The following is a 7,567-nucleotide window of genomic DNA, read 5'->3' as shown; positions in this document are numbered from 1 at the left end:
TCTTTAGTTTATAATTGAGAAATTGGGTTCTTAAAAGTTTGGTCTCTCTGCCCATGATGATGAGCTGAGATGTTTTCCTTCACAGCAGAAAACTGGTGGGAAGATTCTATTTCTTCACCACTGTTGATGACTGTTCAGAGTTTCATGGAGACTTTGATGAAGGAGACATGAGCTGAGTGGTCAGCATGCTTAAAAGAGAAAAAAAAGAAATGTTTTATGTCTTCTCTTAACACTGCTCTCAAATCACCACTGGTGAGTGGGCTTTAAAATAATGTGGTTTCAGTGCTAGCAGAGTCTGGCAACATCTTGTACGAATTCCAGAGATCTTTGGAGCAGTGTGAAACTACAGCTCTTCATTTGTACCATGACCAAGGGGGTCAGCAGCAGCAGCAGGTGGTCTTGTTTTGTACTGGATATCTTTATTCAACTCAGAAGTTCTGATAAAAATGTTTAAAACAAGGATGTTCAATATCAGCTTTTAGCAGAGCTGCTATTTTCCATCTTTACGAGATGTTGATGACTTCCACCTTAACTCTGAGCAAAGGTCTGATCAGCTTCATCTGCGAGGATGTCAAGGAGCTGTAGAGACCTGTCCACTCCGTTGTGTTTACCTGTCTGAGAAGCTCTCCTCTAAACTTTTATCGACACCAATTGGTGATCTCTTTTTGTGGGGCGATAGCTGCAGACAAGAGTACAGGAGCTGTTTGACTGGTCTTTAACACAGATCCTGACACACAAACCACAACTCAACTGTCATCATAAGGGATGGCAATGGACCCATAAAACTAGGCAACTTACAAGTTATTGTTGGACAAAACCTGCTTTTGGGAACACTCAGTGAGCAGGGTTAATATCAGTCCTTTCACACTACTCGGTTTGTCTGTTTGGACCCATGGCAAACCATAAAGCAAGAGGATATACAAGAAGATGGAATGGTGGTGGTCTTGGGACTCTTTCTAATGGGCAAATCCCCAACTAAATAAAGAAAAAACTTTGGAGAAAATCCAGAGACAACACGAGTGTGCTTATATTTATTTATGCATCTTTCCTTGTTCATCGCTCAGCTTGCTTCTTGATTGGCTACATTTGTTTTTCCTTCACAATTGCTGGGGACGTGACTCTATTGAACCAGTTTCGTTTTCACAATTGTAGGCCCCAGTCTTTTTTGTAAGCCTATTATCGAGACAAATTCACTCTTAACGCACCTCAGAGCAAAGAATAATCTTATATGACATAAAATGTCAGGAAGGGGGACAATGGGGACAGAAAACGCCCCAATATCCTTCTGTTTGTACCCACAGCTTTTAAGAATGTGGCAAAAAGACATTATATCCACAAATGACTAGAGCACTCTTCTGTCTTTGGCCGGTTAGCTCAGATGGTTAGAGCGTGGTGCTAATAACGCCAAGGTCATGGGTTCAAACCCCATACTGGCCACCATGGCTCACTATTTGCACAGTCAACATCTTCTGTCTCAAGCATTTTGCTTTTATTGGAACTTTTCACATTTTTCTTATACTAAATATTCTTGTTGCAATATAATATCTTGCTTTTCTTTCAAGCTTGAAGAAAGTCGCTTTGACTACTTTTCGTCATCCACAGGTCTTTGACCTCTGACATGGTGGCTTTAAATTCCAAACAAAACACAAGCGGTCAGATGTGAATATGCCAGAAAATCCATTTTCATCCAGATTTGGAGCTGTGTTAAAGCTGCCTTGTTTATAGATGACTTTCAGGAATGATAGTGAGAGTGTCGGACGAGACCGTTCATCATCATCATTATCATTATTATCAAAAACACAGGAGCTCACCAGGACTCAAACTTCTCTTCTCCAGACATAAGAGCCTGAGAGCAATGTTAATAAAATCAGACTATACTTTCAAGGGTCATTTCTTTAGTTTATAATTGAGAAATTGGTTTCTTAAAAGTTTGGTCTCTCTGCCCATGATGATGAGCTGAGATGTTTTCCTTCACAGCAGAAAACTGGTGGGAAGATTCTATTTCTTCACCACTGTTGATGACTGTTCAGAGTTTCATGGAGACTTTGATGAAGGAGACATGAGCTGAGTGGTCAGCATGCTTAAAAGAGAAAAAAAAGAAATGTTTTATGTCTTCTCTTAACACTGCTCTCAAATCACCACTGGTGAGTGGGCTTTAAAATAATGTGGTTTCAGTGCTAGCAGAGTCTGGCAACATCTTGTACGAATTCCAGAGATCTTTGGAGCAGTGTGAAACTACAGCTCTTCATTTGTACCATGACCAAGGGGGTCAGCAGCAGCAGCAGGTGGTCTTGTTTTGTACTGGATATCTTTATTTCAACTCAGAAGTTCTGATAAAAATGTTTAAAACAAGGATGTTCAATATCAGCTTTTAGCAGAGCTGCTATTTTCCATCTTTACGAGATGTTGATGACTTCCACCTTAACTCTGAGCAAAGGTCTGATCAGCTTCATCTGCGAGGATGTCAAGGAGCTGTAGAGACCTGTCCACTCCGTTGTGTTTACCTGTCTGAGAAGCTCTCCTCTAAACTTTTATCGACACCAATTGGTGATCTCTTTTTGTGGCGATAGCTGCAGACAAGAGTACAGGAGCTGTTTGACTGGTCTTTAACACAGATCCTGACACACAAACCACAACTCAACTGTCATCATAAGGGATGGCAATGGACCCATAAAACTAGGCAACTTACAAGTTATTGTTGGACAAACCTGCTTTTGGGAACACTCAGTGAGCAGGGTTAATATCAGTCCTTTCACACTACTCGGTTTGTCTGTTTGGACCCATGGCAAACCATAAAGCAAGAGGATATACAAGAAGATGGAATGGTGGTGGTCTTGGGACTCTTTCTAATGGGCAAATCCCCAACTAAATAAAGAAAAAACTTTGGAGAAAATCCAGAGACAACACGAGTGTGCTTATATTTATTTATGCATCTTTCCTTGTTCATCGCTCAGCTTGCTTCTTGATTGGCTACATTTTGTTTTCCTTCACAATTGCTGGGGACGTGACTCTATTGAACCAGTTTCGTTTTCACAATTGTAGGCCCCAGTCTTTTTTGTAAGCCTATTATCGAGACAAATTCACTCTTAACGCACCTCAGAGCAAAGAATAATCTTATATGACATAAAATGTCAGGAAGGGGGACAATGGGACAGAAAACGCCCCAATATCCTTCTGTTTGTACCCACAGCTTTTAAGAATGTGGCAAAAAGACATTATATCCACAAATGACTAGAGCACTCTTCTGTCTTTGGCCGTTAGCTCAGATGGTTAGAGCGTGGTGCTAATAACGCCAAGGTCATGGGTTCAAACCCCATACTGGCCACCATGGCTCACTATTTGCACAGTCAACATCTTCTGTCTCAAGCATTTTGCTTTTATTGGAACTTTTCACATTTTTCTTATACTAAATATTCTTGTTGCAATATAATATCTTGCTTTTCTTTCAAGCTTGAAGAAAGTCGCTTTGACTACTTTTCGTCATCCACAGGTCTTTGACCTCTGACATGGTGGCTTTAAATTCCAAACAAAACACAAGCGGTCAGATGTGAATATGCCAGAAATCCATTTTCATCCAGATTTGGGAGCTGTGTTAAAGCTGCCTTGTTTATAGATGACTTTCAGGAATGATAGTGAGAGTGTCGGACGAGACCGTTCATCATCATCATTATCATTATTATCAAAAACACAGGAGCTCACCAGGACTCAAACTTCTCTTCTCCAGACATAAGAGCCTGAGAGCAATGTTAATTAAATCAGACTATACTTTCAAGGGTCATTTCTTTAGTTTATAATTGAGAAATTGGTTTCTTAAAAGTTTGGTCTCTCTGCCCATGATGATGAGCTGAGATGTTTTCCTTCACAGCAGAAAACTGGTGGGAAGATTCTATTTCTTCACCACTGTTGATGACTGTTCAGAGTTTCATGGAGACTTTGATGAAGGAGACATGAGCTGAGTGGTCAGCATGCTTAAAAGAGAAAAAAAAGAAATGTTTTATGTCTTCTCTTAACACTGCTCTCAAATCACCACTGGTGAGTGAGCTTTAAAATAATGTGGTTTCAGTGCTAGCAGAGTCTGGCAACATCTTGTACGAATTCCAGAGATCTTTGGAGCAGTGTGAAACTACAGCTCTTCATTTGTACCATGACCAAGGGGGTCAGCAGCAGCAGCAGGTGGTCTTGTTTTGTACTGGATATCTTTATTTCAACTCAGAAGTTCTGATAAAAATGTTTAAAACAAGGATGTTCAATATCAGCTTTTAGCAGAGCTGCTATTTTCCATCTTTACGAGATGTTGATGACTTCCACCTTAACTCTGAGCAAAGGTCTGATCAGCTTCATCTGCGAGGATGTCAAGGAGCTGTAGAGACCTGTCCACTCCGTTGTGTTTACCTGTCTGAGAAGCTCTCCTCTAAACTTTTATCGACACCAATTGGTGATCTCTTTTTGTGGCGATAGCTGCAGACAAGAGTACAGGAGCTGTTTGACTGGTCTTTAACACAGATCCTGACACACAAACCACAACTCAACTGTCATCATAAGGGATGGCAATGGACCCATAAAACTAGGCAACTTACAAGTTATTGTTGGACAAAACCTGCTTTTGGGAACACTCAGTGAGCAGGGTTAATATCAGTCCTTTCACACTACTCGGTTTGTCTGTTTGGACCCATGGCAAACCATAAAGCAAGAGGATATACAAGAAGATGGAATGGTGGTGGTCTTGGGACTCTTTCTAATGGGCAAATCCCCAACTAAATAAAGAAAAAACTTTGGAGAAAATCCAGAGACAACACGAGTGTGCTTATATTTATTTATGCATCTTTCCTTGTTCATCGCTCAGCTTGCTTCTTGATTGGCTACATTTTGTTTTCCTTCACAATTGCTGGGGACGTGACTCTATTGAACCAGTTTCGTTTTCACAATTGTAGGCCCCAGTCTTTTTTGTAAGCCTATTATCGAGACAAATTCACTCTTAACGCACCTCAGAGCAAAGAATAATCTTATATGACATAAAATGTCAGGAAGGGGGACAATGGGACAGAAAACGCCCCAATATCCTTCTGTTTGTACCCACAGCTTTTAAGAATGTGGCAAAAAGACATTATATCCACAAATGACTAGAGCACTCTTCTGTCTTTGGCCGGTTAGCTCAGATGGTTAGAGCGTGGTGCTAATAACGCCAAGGTCATGGGTTCAAACCCCATACTGGCCACCATGGCTCACTATTTGCACAGTCAACATCTTCTGTCTCAAGCATTTTGCTTTTATTGGAACTTTTCACATTTTTCTTATACTAAATATTCTTGTTGCAATATAATATCTTGCTTTTCTTTCAAGCTTGAAGAAAGTCGCTTTGACTACTTTTCGTCATCCACAGGTCTTTGACCTCTGACATGGTGGCTTTAAATTCCAAACAAAACACAAGCGGTCAGATGTGAATATGCCAGAAAATCCATTTCATCCAGATTTGGAGCTGTGTTAAAGCTGCCTTGTTTATAGATGACTTTCAGGAATGATAGTGAGAGTGTCGGACGAGACCGTTCATCATCATCATTATCATTATTATCAAAAACACAGGAGCTCACCAGGACTCAAACTTCTCTTCTCCAGACATAAGAGCCTGAGAGCAATGACAATAAAATCAGACTATACTTTCAAGGGTCATTTCTTTAGTTTATAATTGAGAAATTGGTTTCTTAAAAGTTTGGTCTCTCTGCCCATGATGATGAGCTGAGATGTTTTCCTTCACAGCAGAAAACTGGTGGGAAGATTCTATTTCTTCACCACTGTTGATGACTGTTCAGAGTTTCATGGAGACTTTGATGAAGGAGACATGAGCTGAGTGGTCAGCATGCTTAAAAGAGAAAAAAAAGAAATGTTTTATGTCTTCTCTTAACACTGCTCTCAAATCACCACTGGTGAGTGAGCTTTAAAATAATGTGGTTTCAGTGCTAGCAGAGTCTGGCAACATCTTGTACGAATTCCAGAGATCTTTGGAGCAGTGTGAAACTACAGCTCTTCATTTGTACCATGACCAAGGGGGTCAGCAGCAGCAGCAGGTGGTCTTGTTTTGTACTGGATATCTTTATTTCAACTCAGAAGTTCTGATAAAAATGTTTAAAACAAGGATGTTCAATATCAGCTTTTAGCAGAGCTGCTATTTTCCATCTTTACGAGATGTTGATGACTTCCACCTTAACTCTGAGCAAAGGTCTGATCAGCTTCATCTGCGAGGATGTCAAGGAGCTGTAGAGACCTGTCCACTCCGTTGTGTTTACCTGTCTGAGAAGCTCTCCTCTAAACTTTTATCGACACCAATTGGTGATCTCTTTTTGTGGCGATAGCTGCAGACAAGAGTACAGGAGCTGTTTGACTGGTCTTTAACACAGATCCTGACACACAAACCACAACTCAACTGTCATCATAAGGGATGGCAATGGACCCATAAAACTAGGCAACTTACAAGTTATTGTTGGACAAAACCTGCTTTTGGGAACACTCAGTGAGCAGGGTTAATATCAGTCCTTTCACACTACTCGGTTTGTCTGTTTGGACCCATGGCAAACCATAAAGCAAGAGGATATACAAGAAGATGGAATGGTGGTGGTCTTGGGACTCTTTCTAATGGGCAAATCCCCAACTAAATAAAGAAAAAACTTTGGAGAAAATCCAGAGACAACACGAGTGTGCTTATATTTATTTATGCATCTTTCCTTGTTCATCGCTCAGCTTGCTTCTTGATTGGCTACATTTTGTTTTCCTTCACAATTGCTGGGGACGTGACTCTATTGAACCAGTTTCGTTTTCACAATTGTAGGCCCCAGTCTTTTTTGTAAGCCTATTATCGAGACAAATTCACTCTTAACGCACCTCAGAGCAAAGAATAATCTTATATGACATAAAATGTCAGGAAGGGGGACAATGGGGACAGAAAACGCCCCAATATCCTTCTGTTTGTACCCACAGCTTTTAAGAATGTGGCAAAAAGACATTATATCCACAAATGACTAGAGCACTCTTCTGTCTTTGGCCGGTTAGCTCAGATGGTTAGAGCGTGGTGCTAATAACGCCAAGGTCATGGGTTCAAACCCCATACTGGCCACCATGGCTCTCTATTTGCACAGTCAACATCTTCTGTCTCAAGCATTTTGCTTTTATTGGAACTTTTCACATTTTTCTTATACTAAATATTCTTGTTGCAATATAATATCTTGCTTTTCTTTCAAGCTTGAAGAAAGTCGCTTTGACTACTTTTCGTCATCCACAGGTCTTTGACCTCTGACATGGTGGCTTTAAATTCCAAACAAAACACAAGCGGTCAGATGTGAATATGCCAGAAAATCCATTTTCATCCAGATTTGGAGCTGTGTTAAAGCTGCCTTGTTTATAGATGACTTTCAGGAATGATAGTGAGAGTGTCGGACGAGACCGTTCATCATCATCATTATCATTATTATCAAAAACACAGGAGCTCACCAGGACTCAAACTTCTCTTCTCCAGACATAAGAGCCTGAGAGCAATGACAATAAAATCAGACTATACTTTCAAGGGTCATTTCTTTAG

The 7,567-nt window shown here is 40.5% G+C and overlaps 6 non-coding genes and 1 pseudogene across 6 annotated transcripts; all 7 read left to right on the top strand.

Annotated features, from left to right (window-relative positions):
- LOC130521298 (small nucleolar RNA U3) lies at nucleotides 1–181 on the top strand (annotated as a pseudogene; the record flags this gene model as incomplete).
- Nucleotides 182–1,363: 1,182 nt separating this feature from the next.
- On the top strand, nucleotides 1,364–1,437 carry trnai-aau (transfer RNA isoleucine (anticodon AAU)). The gene has a single exon. It is a non-coding gene; the product is annotated as a tRNA-Ile (tRNA).
- Nucleotides 1,438–1,868: 431 nt separating this feature from the next.
- Nucleotides 1,869–2,073, top strand: LOC130521297 (small nucleolar RNA U3). The gene has a single exon (XR_008949279.1). It is a non-coding gene; the product is annotated as a small nucleolar RNA U3 (small nucleolar RNA).
- A 1,683-nt stretch (nucleotides 2,074–3,756) lies between these two features.
- Nucleotides 3,757–3,961, top strand: LOC130521296 (small nucleolar RNA U3). Its single transcript, XR_008949278.1, has one exon. It is a non-coding gene; the product is annotated as a small nucleolar RNA U3 (small nucleolar RNA).
- A 1,180-nt stretch (nucleotides 3,962–5,141) lies between these two features.
- Nucleotides 5,142–5,215, top strand: trnai-aau (transfer RNA isoleucine (anticodon AAU)). Its single transcript has one exon. It is a non-coding gene; the product is annotated as a tRNA-Ile (tRNA).
- A 430-nt stretch (nucleotides 5,216–5,645) lies between these two features.
- On the top strand, nucleotides 5,646–5,850 carry LOC130521295 (small nucleolar RNA U3). Its single transcript, XR_008949277.1, has one exon. It is a non-coding gene; the product is annotated as a small nucleolar RNA U3 (small nucleolar RNA).
- A 1,181-nt stretch (nucleotides 5,851–7,031) lies between these two features.
- trnai-aau (transfer RNA isoleucine (anticodon AAU)) lies at nucleotides 7,032–7,105 on the top strand. The gene has a single exon. It is a non-coding gene; the product is annotated as a tRNA-Ile (tRNA).
- Nucleotides 7,106–7,567: the final 462 nt, after the last annotated feature.

The sequence above is a fragment of the Takifugu flavidus genome, unplaced genomic scaffold, assembly GCF_003711565.1.
Source record: "Takifugu flavidus isolate HTHZ2018 unplaced genomic scaffold, ASM371156v2 ctg850, whole genome shotgun sequence".
Lineage (NCBI taxonomy): Eukaryota > Metazoa > Chordata > Actinopteri > Tetraodontiformes > Tetraodontidae > Takifugu > Takifugu flavidus.
Note: the sequence above shows the minus strand (reverse complement) of the source record. Positions and strands in the feature narration are given on the sequence as shown.